The sequence below is a fragment of the Spodoptera frugiperda genome, chromosome 23 (assembly GCF_023101765.2).
Source record: "Spodoptera frugiperda isolate SF20-4 chromosome 23, AGI-APGP_CSIRO_Sfru_2.0, whole genome shotgun sequence".
NCBI lineage: Eukaryota > Metazoa > Arthropoda > Insecta > Lepidoptera > Noctuidae > Spodoptera > Spodoptera frugiperda.
The window spans coordinates 7035464-7054751 of NC_064234.1; the positions used below are offsets into that span (position 1 = coordinate 7035464).

The 19288-nt window shown below is 34.8% G+C and overlaps 1 protein-coding gene across 1 annotated transcript in view; it reads left to right on the forward strand.

Annotated features, from left to right (window-relative positions):
• Nucleotides 1–14773: 14773 nt before the first annotated feature.
• Nucleotides 14774–19288, forward strand: part of LOC118267157 (mucin-5AC) — a 30601-nt gene continuing 26086 nt past the window's right edge. The window contains exon 1 of the mRNA XM_035580974.2: nt 14774–15078. The gene's annotated coding sequence lies outside the window, so the exon portion shown is untranslated. The remainder of the gene's footprint in view (nt 15079–19288) is intronic.

Sequence of the window (19288 nt, forward strand, 5' to 3'; positions counted from 1 at the left end):
CATCGACTTTTGTTAATAGTGATTAATATTGCTAAGATTTGCTATGGATAATTATTATACAAAAACGGGAATTTGTATTGGATTTTCCAAACTTAAAATTTTATAAAAGCCAAGTAGAATGCAAAAGACTTTGTTCAGTAGTAGATGACTTGCGGGATTTGATGATACTGATAAAACAATTACGTGTACCCATGGATTTAAATACTGATCAATGTATGTAGTTGTTATAATCGAGTAGTACGTTTAATCGATACAATTTATGAATTCGATATTGGCTGAGTTGGTTAGACAATGTCAACTTCGACATGATTCCTTACAAGCAGCTAGAGACAAACTCGACCTACCGACTTATTCACAGTACGAATCCATATTGCTGATTTTAATAATTTACGTACATTATGAGCAAGAATATTCACAATCTCAGTAGTGCCTAAGGCGAGAGAAGTACTCATAAGAAGAATTTATAACGTTTTTAGCTGAAGTTTACAAAATATTTTGTAGATTTATTATCTTGCCTTTTTCCCTGTGAGATGTACGAGGTGGTGGTCGTAACGTGACATGAGAACCTCGTACCTCAGAGTTTAACCTTCTTTGTGGTTTTATACAATTTATGTATATTGCAAGGCGACTGTGCAAGTGTACATGTTCAGCTTTCATAATCAAGGTGCACTCTGGTATATAAACTCTTTCATTTTAGCATTATTTGTGCGAGATGAAGTGCAGTAAATCAAATCCTTTAAGCTTATCTTGTTTTTTATTCCGATCTACTGTGTGGACAAACCGTGCACCTCCTATACAGCAGCCGCACCACTTTGCTTTATAATGATAGTCATGCTTAAAATCTATGATTCATTGATTAAAGAAAAATACCAATCTCCAATGAATTAAATCTACGCAGTTACTCATGTGACGTCAACGTTAACCACGCAGTGGAAGGTTTGCAAGAAACTGTTGGATCGACGAATTAAATACGTACTTCCCCAATCTCGACGTGGTGAGATGGCGGAGCGGTGAGTCACTGGTGGCGGCGGGAGCGAGAGCGGGTGCGTGCGCGGCGCCGGCTAGCAGCGGCCTGCGCCCGCGCAGCCTGCAGCCGCGCGCCAACATTCCACGAGATCGTTGCCTCCCTGTGTTCGTAACCATTCTGATGCAATATTCAACTTTACTGCGTCCTTGCAATGCCGTAATTCATTACAACAAGTTTAATCGGTGTGCAGTCATTTTTATCATTTTTCTCCCTTACAGGTTCTATCATGTTTTACATCCAAGGCCACTTTGGCGACCTTAATTACGGACGGTCTGGAGCCTTGACAGGAATGGCATATATAATATTGTTATACGGATTAATTGAGTGGTGCACGTAGCCAGGGCCTAACTGGAGCCAGCGTTTACTAACATACAATAGCCGTGTACTGAAACTTACATACTTGCATGATAATATTAAGACGTCGCAGTAAGTAATGATTAGTTGGTACTTGTGAAGTAATTTGTTTGGGTAAGTAGGTGCTTTAGGTGTATAAGTAGATTATGGAGAACGGCTTGTTGTAGATAAACAAATAGTGGTTCTAGTGGAGCATGTTATACAAATAAGGTGGCGAGTTGTCATGACGAGTGGCAAATTGGCGTGGTGTGTGCATTTGTTCCAGGCCGGCGGGCGGCGGGCGGCGGCGCTCGCTCGCACTCCCCGCCTCGCGCAGCCTTGGGACAATCTCATCAATGTCTATGTCATTGTCGGTCGTCTTAACAATCATTAGCTTATGTAAACCAAATCGAATTGCTACTGCACCTTATTTATCGAATTGAAGATGGTTTCGACTACTTGATTCTTTTTCATTTCTTTTGCCGTTTTCTTGTTAGCGTAGAAAAAGGCACTCCAATTTCATTGCAGTTTCTACATATGGAATACCTATGTTATGTGCATACTATATATTTTTTTATATAAATATTATAACTAAATGTTTGGTTTTTTTTGTACAGTAAAAATATAACTTGCTCATATAAAGAGTTAGTAAATACCTAAAGGATAACAATAGACAATAGTACCTACTAAGTTTTCTTTCTTTTTATTGTTGTTTCCTATATACTTACATATAAAACTGTATTATGAACGAAATGAATGTTGTAACAATATTAAGTTTTATCAGATAGAACACTCGAACAATGACAATAGTAATATTTATTTCGCGAAGTTTATCCATAAGCAATTTCAATCGGGAATTCTTATAGGCACCATATATGTGGTTATCTCTTTATAGACAGCTCGATAACCGATAACCTCTTGGCACCGTAGGTACCTGAGCCGATAGCTCGGTTAGAACTGCCGTTACTTGTAAAATCACACGCACAATCCTCCTAGCATTGTGCTGCGGCGCTTACCAGCCAGTTATCGATGCATCGGGAATTCTACTTCTAATTATAGATATACCAGTGTTAAATAAAACTCGACTTAAAAAGTCGATCCCTTCCACTCTAAGTAAGTTAACTATTGAGATGAATCATTTTGGAAAAACTGTGTCCACATTTTGCCTACAAAGATTCCTTTGTAGTTAATTTTGCAAAAAACGGCAGGATGCGGAGTCGGAGGCGTGTCGAGTAGAGCGGAGACGGCGTAGGGTTGCAGCAGCTAGGAGATATGACCACTGCAATTAGAAGGGGCCGGAAAACTAACCGATTCGAAAGAAAAGCTTATCAATACGTAAGCAATCAATCATTTGAAATGATAAGCGGAGAGAATGTGCCGCTAATATTGAATGTGTCGTAATAGTTAGTAATGGAGAAGAGAGACGTAGTTGAAGTCAGTATATTTTCTGGTTGGTACGGAAAAGCTAGAGTGGTGGTGGCAGCCCTGTGTGCGGCGACGAAGGCGGTGGTGCGGCGCAAGGCGCGGGGGGTGAAGCGAGCGAGGCTGCTGCGAGTGTCCGCGGCTGTCAGGCCGGACTAACCCGTCGCTCCAGGTCAGCGCTCCAGCCGGCTATTTATAGAGGTGCCCCTTAAACAGAGTAATTATTCATTGATTAGCACTGCGAGGAATAGAGGATTGCGCTTCTGATAGCCATCGCGCAAACGAGAATCGTCGCCGGCGCCGCGCCTCGTCCAGACTGCTCCCTGCAATATACCAACTACCTCCATAATAAAAACTTATGACAATCTATGCCATTAACTACTAGAAATATTCAGTACTCTTTTCTTAAATATCATGAAATTCGTGAATTTCTTGGCGGCTCCACAGGAAATGTTGTTTATTTTTGATATTTTGGGAATCGTCTTAATATTCTCGGAGAGGCTTACGCCGGCAGGTTTCCTATCGTTTATTTATAGGGGGAAGGTATCTACGTGAGAAGACTCGCGTACTCGCACAGATCTAATAATATAAATCGCTTAAATAAACTTCGTAAGTAGAAGTAATTCGATTTCAAAAATGTACGCATTTTTTAGTATGGGCAAATATGTGGATTTCATTGATTGCTAATGATTAGCAACCAAACGTTTTTTCAGAAACAAAATTATTATGATACGTATTTAGATGATGGAAAATTGAAAACACACATTCAATTCAAATTTAGGTGATTTGAAATATAATCTAAGTAAATTAGTCCTATCTCAAAATAAAATAGAGCTAAAGGCAATAATAGTATCGAAGAAGCTTAATACATTAACGGATTTTCGGTAACACAATTATTTAATAACTAGACAAGTTAAACCATGAACACGCGACACCACTAGCTCGGAAATTGTAACCGAGTTAAGTAAAAGCTAATAGAATAAGACACAGGAAAGACATGAAACTGTTTAACGAATAAGGTTTTTATGTTTTAATATCCCTGTTACAAAACATTATCAGATCAAAATCTTTCCGTACATAACCTTATTAAGAAGGACGATGCTTGTGGCTTTTACTATAAATATAAACCTCGTATAGGGTAAGTAAATTAATTTCTGTTGAGTTATTAAAGGGACGTTTGAGCTTTGATAGGATAACTCGATAATATGAATGGGTTTTATTTGAAGAAACTTTAAATATTACTATGCTTTCTTTTAACAATATGCTTTAAATCAGACAACTTCACATTATTTTGTGTCAACACAGTATAATTTGTATAAGTTACACAAACATTTTGGAAGGTCATTAAATCCGTTTTCATAACTTCAGTCAACGGATGTGATTAATGATTGACAGACAAGACAAGCAATTTCAACACGAATTGACACGAGATTTGACATTTGCGTGTGTTGGAGCATAAGTCAATATTTTAATTGAACCCATTCATTTTGCACTCGCTTGAGGATTGAATTATTTTTTATTCTTTCTTCAGTAATTGAATATTTTACTAAGCCGTAAATCTATCTCTATTTAAATTCGTTGCATGCCTTTATATGGTGCGGCCTTAATAATCAAAAAGATGATTTATATTATTTTTTCAACTGCGGCTTAAATAAAAATATATGAGGCTGCAAACGTACGCAAAGAAGTCAAGTTTTGTTTTTGCAAAAAGTGTTACGGCGAAATAGTTCTCTTAGGCTGAATCATGTTCTAAAGTATTAATTAAAAATACATTGTCGTAGAGCTTGATATACGTTTTTGTTGTGCGAGGTTTATGTGTGCAGTTTCATATTCCACTTAAGTACAGGTGCAAGTGTATCTACAGAAGATTCTATAAAATTTATGTTGCACGTATAGATGACTTCGTCGGCCTATTAATACCCCGATAGATACCAACTCGGGTGTTGTTACACTTTAAATGAGTCATAATAAAAATATTCCAGTTCCACAAGTTACGTCGCGTATGCAAAGCGTGAGAATATTTTACGAATATGAATTGGGTGTCTACGTATTAATTAAATTTAGCCACAAAAATAAGGAAACCCGTTACGATTTAACGTTATGCAGTGTACTAACTAGTTCTTAAAGGAGAATAAAATTCTCGTTTTCAACGGTAAGTTGATGACGAATTCGATAAGAAAAACGAAATCATGAGCTGTTTTACTGGATGCTCTTTTGTCGAACTGGATGTGAATTTTGATAGTAACGTGTTTTGTTTCAAATATAGGTCGCAGATGTAAGCGTATGATTTGCATAGAGGTGAGACAAATCTCTCAAGGCTTAACGGAATAGTCCGCGGTGACATTGCCCTCGTATCGACGAGCACACAAATTTAATTTCAATGAACTGTGTAAACAATGAGGTTGCGTGTATAAACTAGTAGGCCGATTCATAAAGAGGTAATGCGCTAACTGTTTTTCAGAAACCAAGTTCGAACACCTATCACGTTCACCGAGACATCGGTGAACAATTCCCAGGCTTGACCGGTTTTATAATCGGGAAATTCGTGGAAGGCTCGCGGTGACCCGCTTGACTTCGACTGGTCACTCTCTTCATACGCCATGTTTTTGCACACAGAGAAAATGCGCATGTAATAAGTACTTACAAATATCGCTGACGCAATTTTATAATGAGTATTAATATGTAGTAAAATCACTTACGAACGAAAGCAAAAAATTGACATATGAGTTAATTGACGTGTAAAGTACCTATTTATTTTTTACTTTACCATATCGGTCTAGTAACCGCGACTGTTGAGCTAAAATGTTTTAGGAATTGTGGCTGATGTATGCTCTTCAATATAAGATTTACAATATGCAAAGGCAATGTTTCTTATAAAAAGTAAATAACAAGAATTCCATATAAGAAACAATTCTCAGCCAAGTAACGATTCTTTAAATTAATTTAAAAAATAAACAAATACGACATGTATTGACAAGATGCCGTTCAATTACGCTAATGATAAGATATGATTTCGCACAAGCAATGTATTACGTAGTGAAGGCAAAAAGTCCGAGAGTAAAGTCCGAGCCATAGTTTTGAGAATTTCTGATTCATAAAGGACCAACTCGACGATGACTTGATAAAGATTGTCTATTTGTTGATACATTGCTTTAAAAAAACCCCGCGGATTGAAAAACGATGAATTCTGAGAAGGGTCCCAGTATCTGAATGAAAGCCGGCCATGTATCTCAAAATGTTGGACGCTGGCTGACTAACTGTTATTCCTTTTTCGAGTTCAGTCTCTTACTTCATTCTTTGATATAACTGTCATTTTGTAGGAACCATAAATATACAAACTTGTTTGCTATTTAACGGCTATTTATCTAGTTTCTAGGTATCTGGTATCTATTAAAAAATGCATATTGAAAATCCAATAACATTTTATCCGATTCATTGATCCGAGATTCGTACTAGGTAGTTTCTCGACTCGACAACGAGGCACCTACTCATGTTTATGTTTCTTACACTTTGATTAATTCCTTTGAACAGAACCCCAAACATTTACTCAAGAACCTCAAACAAACATAGCGAACTTTTTTAACCCAAAATTATACCGCAGGACACAAACAAGTTGCATAGAAAATAGAGAAGAAAATAATATAAAAACAGTTAGTTTAGGAATAATAAATATTTAATAGTATACAGCTATAAAATGGACTTATTAATTAGTCCAGTCATAATGCAATTTAATTATAGAGAAATAGATTTGCATTTTGATTGGAGTCATTAGCTAATTGGTCTAAATACTTCACCTGTTGTATAGTCATTTATTAGTATGTAGGTATTTTACACACGCAAATGCTATACTAGACAAGATAAATTAGCATTATTTGTAAATTGTAAACCAGCATATTTTGCTTGCATAGAATTGTATGACGCGACAATTTTATGAAATTGTACGACACTCGTGTCAGACTCTGTTTGTTAAACATTTTTTTTTTTAATGTAGGTACATATGTCTATAGTAATCTATTTATATCTATGCAATATTTGTCTTAGCTTAGCATTGATGAATCAACCCATAGTCTTGAACCAGAAATGATTGGCTTCTGAAATAATGTTCATAGGTATCCTATAAATGCTTTTTTCTTTTATATTTCCCGGAGCAAGAGGATGAAAATGTAATATGGGAAAACCTGTATTACAACATTGAACAAAAAAGGGTTTAATGTGAAGAACATGTTTCATATTTAATTATATGATTGAATACATTGATTTTAAACCTTTCCTCAAAATGGGTTATCTTATTAAACTTAAAATTGGTACCTAAAGATTGCAGGGTAGACCTCCAGTGAATTATAATTTATTTACAGTTCGCCCCAACGATCTAAGGTGTTGCCAAAATAACTCGGGTAAACTTGGGTCAATCCAAGCTCCTAACCTTATCCGAAACAAATATGCTATAGCTATTTCTATACTATTTCTGATTATGTAACGTAGTTACTATTTAGGTCTTAACTAGCTACTTTCGCGCGGTTTCACCCATTGCTTGGCTCCTATTGATTGTAGCGTGAGGTTTTAAGACATATAATAGCTTTTCGCGATAACTAGACTATCTAACACAAAAATAATTATTCGATTCGAACCAATAGTTCCGCAAATAACGCGTTCAAACTAACAAACTCTTCAGCTTTTTAATTTTACTATAGAATATACATTAAAAAATTCTGAAACGACCCTTCCCGTTTTTTATTAGATTAGATTTAGATTTCAGCCATGATCGTCCCACTGCAGGGCAAAAGCCTCCTTACTCGTTTTTTATGTGAAAGTTTAATATAAAGTTATCTTTTGAGAGTACTACGCAGCTGCTATGCATTTTTAATGCAGTACGCTGGTGCTACGCAGTTGCTACGCTGGTGCTACGACAGTGCTACGCAGTTACTAAGCGGTTGGTACGCTGGTGCTTCGTAACCGCTACGTAGGTGCTACGCCTTGACCACGCATTTGTTATGACAGTGCTCCATTTGCTTTGTAATTATTGACTGGTACTTTGTCATTACGTAGTACATGCGAAATACTTACTACATATATTATACTAGTACTCACGCGTGGTTTCACTTACTGCTGGCTCCTATTGATCTTTACTCGATGAAAGGATTTTCTAATACAAAAATAAAAAATCCATTTGAAGCAGTAGTTTTGGAGTTTAACGCGTTAAAATAAAAAAAAAAAACAAAGAAACTCTTCAGCTTAGTTATATGACATATGTATTTGTAAATAGTTGTATATCAAAGATAGCAAACAACCTTAGACCTCATAAATAGAGGGCTTCAAAATACGAAAAAGACATAATACATGCATATTAGTCTTACAAAACCTTAAATAATAACTACCAAAGTTTTGAAATTTTCTACGTAAAGATCACTCTAGTTAAGAGGCTTTCACATTTGAATAAACCAATTTAATCGAACATGATTCCCAATATAAAATGAGTATCTATAATAAGTACAAAAATAAACTATCGATAAACCACACTGCTAGCAATAAGCTCAAGAACGTTCCCTACATTGTAAACGGTTTAGCGTCTGGCAGTACGGAGCTAATATTATGGAAGCAGTCAATAAATTGATAATAATAGATGGGTATTAAGTGTTAGGCAGCGGAACTGGATGCAGTTCGGCGGGTGTGCGGTCTGGGGTGGACAAAATCAATAGTCGGTAGCTACGAATAGCTACCACTACACCCGTAAAATCTGCACACATCGCGATTCTTTATTCGGCTCATATCCGTACCGTGTCCCCGAACACGCCCGAAATGATTATCTTTCGAGCAGGTGGCGCTTATGATGAACATAATATCGCGGCTTCCGTACACACGTATGCACATTTTTATAATCTTACACCACCATGGTGCCATATTTATTATATTTTTACAAGGGACTCGAGAACAATCCGCATTGCTAGTTATTTTTACCGAGCTCCACAACGAATTAGATTAACCACGTCAAATATTTATTAATCTTATTATTGTTGTTGAAAGACTTAAGAAGTAGAAATGTCTCTTTAAAAGGAACTATAGATAGATTAATCATTCGGTATCTACTAAAATAAATTGCATTTCTTAGTCACACGAGTAGATAAGACATCCAATAAATATTTTGATTATTCAGCTGTCCCTCTACGATGTGGCACACAGATTAAGATTTGCACAGAGCGAGCATGCACGAGCACAACAACTGAAGTATACTTGAACGGTCAACTATCAATCATATTTCCGCTACAGTTACGTCTTAAAAAAAATGTATGTCACATTGCGGATGCCAAGAAAATACCCTAATAATAAATTAGCATAGTAATGTTTGCGGCCGTTATGTAGGATTGAGTCCGCTTTAATTAATATAAAAAAGCGGCGCTACGTAGTGTCACTGGCCTTAGCAAATTTGACACTAGCAATATCTCTTGTTGAAATGTAAACAAAAAAGCTTGTACTTATTAATCTACCTAGGACACTAATGCAGTTTCCAATTCATCATTAACACGATACTATAATTAGTATACAACCCACAGTTACGAAGCTAAAAACCGGATATTTATGTTTAACTCAGAGCCTGCTTCTTATGGAAACTAATTTATTCTACTCCAAATATTATGAAGTCGTTTCTTAATGATGTAAATACATTTAGTTGATAGAGGACATCGCTTTTATTAGATTGTTATCTATTAGATGATATCTCTAAAATAACCATTGGTATAATGTAATGGTATCCTCTTCGAAGTGGCTAGTTGTGTGCCAAGTAGAGCCTTGGCACTAAATATAACAGTTAACCCGTTAAGGATAATAATACCGATATTATGTAGATATCCCCGTAATAGATACCGCACATGTAGTGCGAGCGTTAGATAGCTCGCCGGCTCGCGCCTACTGCCTCCATTCTACTCCATTTCCCTGAGTTGACTCTAACTATTATCACGAGAGTGTAAGTGGCTAGCACACGATATGTTTTTGTTGAATTCTCCGATTATGAGCATACAAATGTTGTTTTAGGTTTGAGTCATTCTTAAAAACCCGTAGCGTTATGAATGATATTTATGAAACTAGGCTACACGTATTCTATGAATTGAAGTGTGTGATCTGTCCAATCCATCACATTTTATTATATGTGAAACCATTTGTATAATGTAACCTTAATGCTTTCATAAATTTAAATAATTAAAAAATCAGAATTGCTTCACGACACGAGTAACAGTTAGTCATGATATTCTTAATGTTTATTGGTCGTTAAATGATTGTGTTTAGTGACTAGATAGAAGGATAGAACAAGTTATTCAAATTCGATAATGATGTCGATACTTAATGAGGAATTTGTACGAATTAATTATTATCCTTCCGGAAAATATAAATGTCTTAATTAAGAGACATTTCTCTTAGTTGTAGTAACGGTAATTATTTACACTGATTGCTATCAGAATATTTAGTAAATACTGAAATCTTAATTAGCGCCTACAAGTATTTTAGATTCTGATAATTATTCGCAATTAACATTTATTTATAGGCTGTTACCGACGCAAGGAATAAAGAGTATAGGTACGTATGAATTGTAATACCTACCTAGTATCAAGCAAACTCCAAATAGGTCAACTTTGAAATGATAATGATTAATAGTAATAGTATAACAAATGATATGCCGTTTTAAATTTATTGTGGACCACGGAAAGCTCCCAATTGGTGTAAGTGGCCCGTATCTATACGTCCATTAAACTATAAATAGGTAAGATGAAAATGTATGTTATAACAAAAATATAATACAAGTGATATCATATAACATACAGGAATCATCTATACATATAATAAAATCGTAGAAAAGTGCTGTCTGTACATTGAAAATAAAAATAAAAAAAATAGCAGGGGTTATTGTTATGTCGATGTCGAACCCAAAAATGTAATTAACTTTTTTTTTGTCTGTTTGTCTGTTTGTCTGTTTGTCTGTTTGACTGTTCGTCTGTTCGTCTGTGCGCGCTAATCTCACAATCGGCTGATCCGAGTTGGATGCGGTTTTATATATTGTGGGATGCTTAAATTTACATTTAGTGTTTGTTTCATGTCAATCGGTTGTAAAAAAGTTATGTCAAATTAAAGAATCACGTCGAACATTCTATGCTTATACCATTAATCTCCGCAACTATTTGACGGATTTGGTTGAAATTTGGTACAGATATAGTTTAGAACCTTAAAAAGGACATAGATATATTTTTATTTCAAAAATCAAAAAATAAAATAAAAATAAATTAAAAATAAATATAAAATAAAAATAAAAATAAAATAAAATAGAATAAAAATAAAATAAAATAAAAATAAAATAAAAATAAAATAAAAATAAAATAAAAATAAAATAAAAATAAAAATAAAAATAGAAATAAAAATAAAAATAAAAATAAAAATAAAAATAAAAATGAAATAAAAATATTTAAAAAAAAAATAAAAATAAAATAAACATAAAATAAAAAAATAAAATAAAAATAAAATAATAGTAAAATAAAATAAAAATAAAATAAAAATAAAATAAAAATAAAAATAAAATAAAAATAAAATAAAAATAAAATAAAAATAAAATAAAATAAAAATAAAATAAAAATAAAATAAAAATAAAATAAAAATAAAATAAAAATAAAATAAAAATAAAATAAAATTAAAATTAAAATAAAATAAAAATAAAATAAAAATAAAATAAAAAAAAAATAAAAATAAAATAAAATAAAAAAAATAAAATAAAAAAAAATAAAAATAAAATAAAAATAAAAATAAAAATAAAATAAAAATAAAATAAAAATAAAATAAAAATAAAATAAAAATAAAATAAAATATAAAATAAAAAAAATAAAATAAAAATAAAATAAAAATAAAATAAAAATAAAATAAAAATAAAAATAAAATAAAAATAAAATAAAAATAAAATAAAAATAAAATAAAAATAAAATAAAAATAAAATAAAAATAAAATAACGATAAAATAAAAATAAAATAAAAATAAAATAAAAATAAAATAAAAATAAAATAAAAATAAAATAAAAATAAATCAAAAATAAATATAAAAATAAAATAAAAATAAAATAAAAATAAAATAAAAAATATTTTTTTCCGGACATACAGCGCCATCTATTGTTCAATTTCGTACTTATAGTATCTATTGTTCAATTGTAGATGGCGTTGATCGCGCAATGGTGTCATTACAATTGTTCAGTTCATGTTATTGTTTTAATTCATTGGAAATTTGTTTTTACAAAATAGTAAAAAGCAATGAAAAATATAACATAATACAACTTTTAGTACAAAGAAAACGCTCTAACGGAGTATAGATAATTCTATGTCGATCGTTACACGACTTCGGTTCATGTTATTGTTATAATTCATCGAAAAAAGTTAACAAATAGTAAAAAGGTATGAAAAAAATTATATCAATATAATTAAACTTTTAGTACAAAGAAAATGCCCGAACGGAGTATAAATAAATAATCCAAGTTGTCTTTATCCTCGATAGATGGCGTTGGGATCGAAATAGATTGCGCTATGGTTTTGTTACAATTATTTGGTTGGGTATCGTGCCGAGTGCTTCGGTAGTCGGTACTATAAATGTATGTGACAGATAGTGCATACAAATTACATTCTTAATTCAAAGTTATTTGATACATAGCGGCTATTGTGAAACAAGTCCTTAGTTTAGTAATAGGGAATTGAACAGTTCAGTCGGAAAAGTAATATTATGTGTATCGATAAGAGCTCTAAAATATGTTGTTTGATAATATATTGTCCTTACTTAACAATAGATGCAAAAGTGGTATTTAATCTATCTTTTCATGATATATTTTTTGTGTCTGATGGTAGGAAGTTGCAGAATGATATATGACATGTTTTTTCTTCTGTTTAAGTCAGCCCAGTCGCGGTTAATTCTGGTTTTTGAAAATATAATACAAAAAATACTCTTCATTTCAAACCATAAATAAAACATTTTCATTATATCATAACAACATGTAATCTTGAAAAGTAAATTCGCATTTCATTATATCTGCTTATGTACTACTTACATTTGTTATTATTTTTTCTTGAAATAGCTTATACTTGGCAAAAAATGTTGAATGAAAGTATAAGTAGGTATATTTAGCGCTTGTTTCACCACCTTCATATACATAAGTGCCCAATAAATATATGTGACAGATAGTGCATACAAATTACATTTTTAATTCAAAGTTATTTGATACATAGCGGCTATTGTAAAACAAGTCCTTAGTTTAGTAATAGGGATTATAAGTCGGAAAAATAATATTATGTGTATCGATAAGAGCTCTGAAATAAGTTGTTTGATATTATATTGTCCTTACTTAACAATAGATGCTTAAGTGGTAGTCTATTCCACGCCCAACTTTTGTGTCAGCAGGAGCAGAGTGTTATATGACATGATTCATCTATTCATTAAGCGAGCCCAGTCGCGGTTAATTCTGGTTTTTAATGTATACTTATAACACTATAAGGCTTAAGTTTGGTTACTTTCATTCGAATTGAAAACAATTTTTGTGTTAGATAAACCATTTATCGCGGAAGGCTGCAAAACATCACGCTACAATAAATAGGAGCCGAGCAGTGGGTGAAAAATATTCTTTCATCATTAGAAAACATTTTTTTTTATGTAAGTTTGTAAACTTTTCACACAACTATTGAACTGATTTTCAAAATTCTTTCACCATGTTTTAGCGTTTTGTAAAAAACTGCTAAGCCGAAATCGCAACCAAAACGGTCTGTAATTAATAAAGCAAAGTATGAGACGCTACCAATAAGTTGCATTATTTTTTGTTATGCAATTCCGAGAAATTGTTTGCATAATTAGAAGAATTACTTCTTATGTCACGGTGAATTCGAAACACATGTCAAATTAAACGTCGTATCGTACGCCGCGTGTGTACTGCGTCCTCACAGCTCTACGCTTTATGTAATCATGATAAATTTTCATGAACGGTTATTTGTCAGCATAAAACACTTATTACCTACATTCTTTTTTCACAATATTGCCCTGTGTCAGCATAGATAGATAAAAACATATTTAATAACACATATTTTATCAAGTTTTACATTATAATTTATAAACAGCGAATTAACATGCTGAAGTTGTTATTTTGATTAATTCATTCTTTCAGTTTACGCGTGTATTTGCATTTTTAATGAAATGCCTTGAGAAGGTACTTTTATGAAATTATATGACAGAATAAAAAGTAAATGGTAATTGCGTGTTCATGCGTATCGGATGTTGTGGTGGTGCATGTGTGTGCGTGTGTGTGTGTGGGCAGTCCGCGAGCCGCGCTGCACCGCCGCTGCTTCTTCGTCACTGGCTGCAGCACTCCTCATACCTCATTAGGTACTATCACATACAATTATGTAATAACACCTGAACATTTCAACATTATCAGTTAGTTATTGTATAGTTTAGTACAATAACAACGCGCAGCGTCCACAAAATTACATTACAGTCTGTTTAGAAACAGTGACATCTATTTAATTGGCTCTCATCTTTATGTATCCAAGCGTGAATGTGACACTATAAGGAAACCCAGAAGAAACGATTGAAATATTGTATACTTACTTTATCAGTGATAGACTGTTACTTACCTATTCTAAAATTAATTACTGTGGCAAATTCTTCATTCGCACGGTCATACTTTAGTTGCATTTTCTTATACCTACATATTTAAGTGAATATTTGTTTAATCATACGACTGTGAATGATGTTCGTTATCCATTATCTAATAAATTAGACGCAACATGCGCATTGATTACGGAAACGGTCACGACGGCGATGCGATGGTGAGAATTTTGCTAATTGGCTATATCTAATAGATAAGCAATAAAATCAATGGGGAGGACATCGGCTGCATCTTCAATTTATGCCGATGTGGATTCGCGATGCGTCGGGTTCCGACGCCGGCCCCCGCCACCGGACCTCATATTTATACGCTAAAGCGGGCGCCGCTAAGAGTTCAAACGTGCGTCGGGCGCTCGGAACAGTAGACGATCGAGAGAATCGCAACGCGTGGGTAGACGAGGGCGAGTGCAGTGTGCAGTGCGTGCGGGTCTTGTGTCGCTGAAAGCTCGCGCCGCGAAGCCTCCGAGAGCGGCGGCATCGGGCGAGCGCCCGCTTCGCGTCAGTGCCGGCCCGGCCGTGCCGAAAGCACCACGCTCCGGCAACGATACGATCTAACTGTTACCTGCTGGACACTGATTTATACCTGCCGGCCGTCTAGTGTACGCGAATATATTTACTGTCAAAGACTGGTGAGTTTTCTTCATTTTACATAATTTAGCTATAAAACAAATATTTCGAGAAATGTTGTAAATTGCAAATATTGTAATTTATACTATTAAAAACTTTAGTTATTTTGAATTAAGAAAGTAATAAATGCGGAATAATATGATATATTGATGCGCAGCCCGCAAAAGCGCGGCGTCTGAAAAAGCCGGTCTGTGAGCTTTTCCACCGTTCAGGCCTTAGAGCTAGCCGTGAGTTTTCGTAATAGTGTGTGTTTTCAGATGATATACTTATGTTAAACAATAGTCAACTAAATAATGTTTCATTTTCTAATGTAAAAATAATCACTTAAATTTTACTGCATTTTCCAACTTCGATATTGAATATTTTTTCAATGTTTTAATAATTCATTTTCCATGGTACATTATCAAATTAAAGGATAAAACGCAACGTTTTGTATTTGTAGAACATAAGTGCAAACACGTTATTGTTTTGTTACCTTTCTTTATTTCAAATTAGTTTAAAACATTTTCGTACATTTTCCATTCTTAAAAGAACTGCGGTTGACTAGAATGAAAGTCACGTTTTTGTTTAACGTTTATACGCTTTTAAATCAGTTGATTATATTAATAAAAAGAAGAGTTAGAGTGTTTGTAAGAATATTAATAAGGTATCAATTGGCACAATATAATATAGATGAAATACATAGTATGGCGTGAGTGAATCGGATACAGCCGCGTGCCACAACAACGAGCGTGGCGGATTCAATATTTCACAGTCACCACCACTAATCATTCACGATTGTACTTACAAAGTAGATTGAAATCAAATCAGGTACTTGATGCATACAGACGATATTTTTCACAATTCAATAATATAAATAAAACACAAACATTTTTGTGAAAATTTTAAATATTTAGCCATAGCATTACCTCAAAAGATTGTAACGAGTCGTACAATGTTGTATAAACATACAGTCAGACATTTATGTAGATGAAGATATGTGAAAGCAACCCTAAAGTGGGCTCGCTTCCCTCATCTCAACAAAAGTTTCCCGAGAGTTCGACGTCACGTACACTTGAGGAAGGAATCCTTGTACTCGCGAACTCGGCGCGGAGCACCCTTTACTTAGTCCTGCACGACGCTCACACTTACTGCTCCTGCCTAATGTTCCTTTAATTGTGTTTTCATGTTATCATTATATCTTTCTTTATTTTATTAGAGTTCATTCTCTTATACTCTTAATAAGTTGTGTTCTAATATCGAAAGTTGCCGACTTTCGATTTCTTTGTCTTAGATACATTATATTCTAAAACAAAAAGTTCTAATTCAAATGCTTTATTTATTATAGTCACCATCTATTTTAATTTGTCTTCCCTAAGTTGAGAAGTCGAACGAACGTTTCCCATTGCTCATGTTTATCTTGAGTTGAATTCGCGGCGGGCTCCCAGCCCCCTCGGGGCTCATTTAGCAACGAAATTTATTATTCGGGGTCAGTGTGTTGCCTCTGTGAATTCTGAGTCAGAAGTTACACTGGCTGGAATAATAAAACCAAACCAACAGCCGGTCGACTACGTAGGTACACTTTCGCGAGTTGATCGTTCATTTTATGACATACAGTTTTAGGGAAATAATTTTCAGTGATAAAACTTTAGTAAAGTTGCAAACGTTGATATTTCCCTGTAGATTACGTTTACTGTCTTTCCGGAAAGTTAATGTTTTATCTCAAGTATTTGCCAAGTTTCTATAGCAGATGTAGGTAAAAAGATTAAGTCGGCTTCCGAAAATTAGCGACGAAGCTAAGTCGGTGAATGTGGTGTACGAATTGTCGGTTTCGGTCCGGTTGATTGCGGCGGCGGGCGGTGCGGGTGGGCTCGGGCGCGCCTGCCTGAGTTCAAGTGCAGGGTGAAGGTTCCGCGGCTGGGAGTACGCCGCGCCGCCGCCGCTACCGTCGCGGACGCCGCCGCCGCCGTCACATCCGTGCTTCAACTTTTACTAACTACATACACCTCAACTTCCGATCCCTTTCCTATGTTTACATTAAATTATGCAAAGGCACAATTGTGTATCAGTCGAGTCGATTTGTATCACGTTTACGTAATATCGGACGATGAAACTGCATCAACATCTTGTTGACATTTTCGGCGAATGGCACGGTCATATCGAGGGTCAATGACAAGGCTAAGTGCTATTATGTTTGAAGTTATTAAAATAATACTAGTAAAGACAGTTTAAATTTTACACTATGCTTTAAAGAAATTCTTATGTCATTTAGTTTTCAAATGTACTTGTTGATCACGTAGGTTATCCGACAAAAGAAAGTTAACTTTAATAAAAAGCTTATAGTGACCTGACCATGTCCTAAATTCAAGAAAAAGTTATAAGTACGGAAATTCAAATTACAACAATGAATGAAACACAACATATTCCAAAAATATTTGACCTTTCGAATTCAAACTGTCAAGTTACATTATGTAATGTAGATAATTTAAGGAAATGTTTAAAAAGTACATATCTACAATTTATAGTAAACGTTTTAAATATTCAAAAGAAACAAAGAAATAAAAATCAATTTGCATACGTGACGAACAAAAATTAAATGGCAAATCAAAAGTAAATAGCCGCAATCATTGATGATGGTACCTACAAGGCCGGCGAGCTTCCGATTCTTTTGTTTAGTGTTTAGCACTTAGAGCACGGAAATACGCCTAGTTGACGGGAGCTAAATGACTGGATGACGCTCTTCCTTTAAATATACCTAATGGCCGTGATGTTAACTACACTTTTTTACTCGCAGTAAAAACAATACGATTTTTAGCCATTTAAGTTCATGGATTTTAACGGAGGTGGCTACATTAATTATATTATTTGTCAACTGGCTTATCGAATCAATATATTTTTATAATTTCTTAACTTACGGTAATTCTTGAAATTCGCGTCGAGACAAAGCCGTTATAGAGAAGGCAGCTATAAAAATAAGCATCCTTAAAAGTTAGCAACGTCTTCGGCGACTCCAGTGACTCCGCATTAATGAAAGCGCGCGTCAATATGCGCGCGCGCAGTCCCGCCGTGACAGAATGCGCTCGCGGCGTCCGTCGACAGAGCTGCGTGCCACGCGCCGCCGCCGCTTCCTGAGAAAATGGCAACTTATGGGGAACTGAATCTGGGCCTCGCAGGTGCCATTGACCCGCGCAACCTGCCACACTCGACGCACATGTGTTGCCATTCACATTTAATATTTACCCACATACCTCCACTTTATATAGGTTTATAGACTCGTAAGCATCGAACAGCCACAATGGAGCGCAATGGCCAGTGGTTTTAATGACTGCAGCACTAGCTATTCCACATGGTCTTCACCCTAGTTTATTTAACATATTGTTGATGGCCACAAAGTAGTGATCGTGCATTGTTATGGTACACGAGTAGAGCGCAAGAAGCCGAAGCATTGTGCGGTAGCTGTAGATGGCACGGAGTGTTGGTGGTCGAGCGCAATGTGTCTGCCAGGCCGCGCCGCCGTCGCCGGTGTAGGAGCTGAAACCGTTACCGGACCACAAAAATGTCGCAAAAAAGCTCGTAAACCGTTTCTGTTTCACTTGTTATATTGTAATTTTGTGACGTGACTTTTATTTCATGGTATATTTAAGGAGATTTATCAACAATAGACAGCTCTCGTGTACTATTATGTAATAATCAAAGCGTGTACTTCGTGATTTTGTCTATTGTCAAATTCACTGTCTGTAGTTACCACTTATATTTTTTATTGTAATGCGTGCAATGTGATTATATTTCTATTATAATACAATAACACAATCTGCAGATTAAATTAGTTTTGCAAAGGTGCAACGGCGAAGCATCACGTGCCTTGTAAACGCACAAAGAAAGTATTGTTCTAGTACAGGATGGTTATTGGTTTCCGATGTACTGGGCAGTGGTGCAAGTGTGTAAGAAACCTCGCGCCGTGTCGCCGTCTGAATATCAATATCAGAATATAAGCAAGCTACGATGCCAGTCACAATGACCGATAAAAGAGAAACACACGAATATGGCCCTAGTCCGAGTCTGTTTAAAATTCACATTCAGTGTTAACACTCCGCTTGGTGCTCGGTACCACCAATCGGAATGTAGGTTATGATGTTATTTAGCCCAAGTTTTTTGCCGGCACCAGTTTTTATATTACTTACAATGGGTAATAGTTATCTATTTCCATGCCAATCAATCTCATATAAGGCGTGA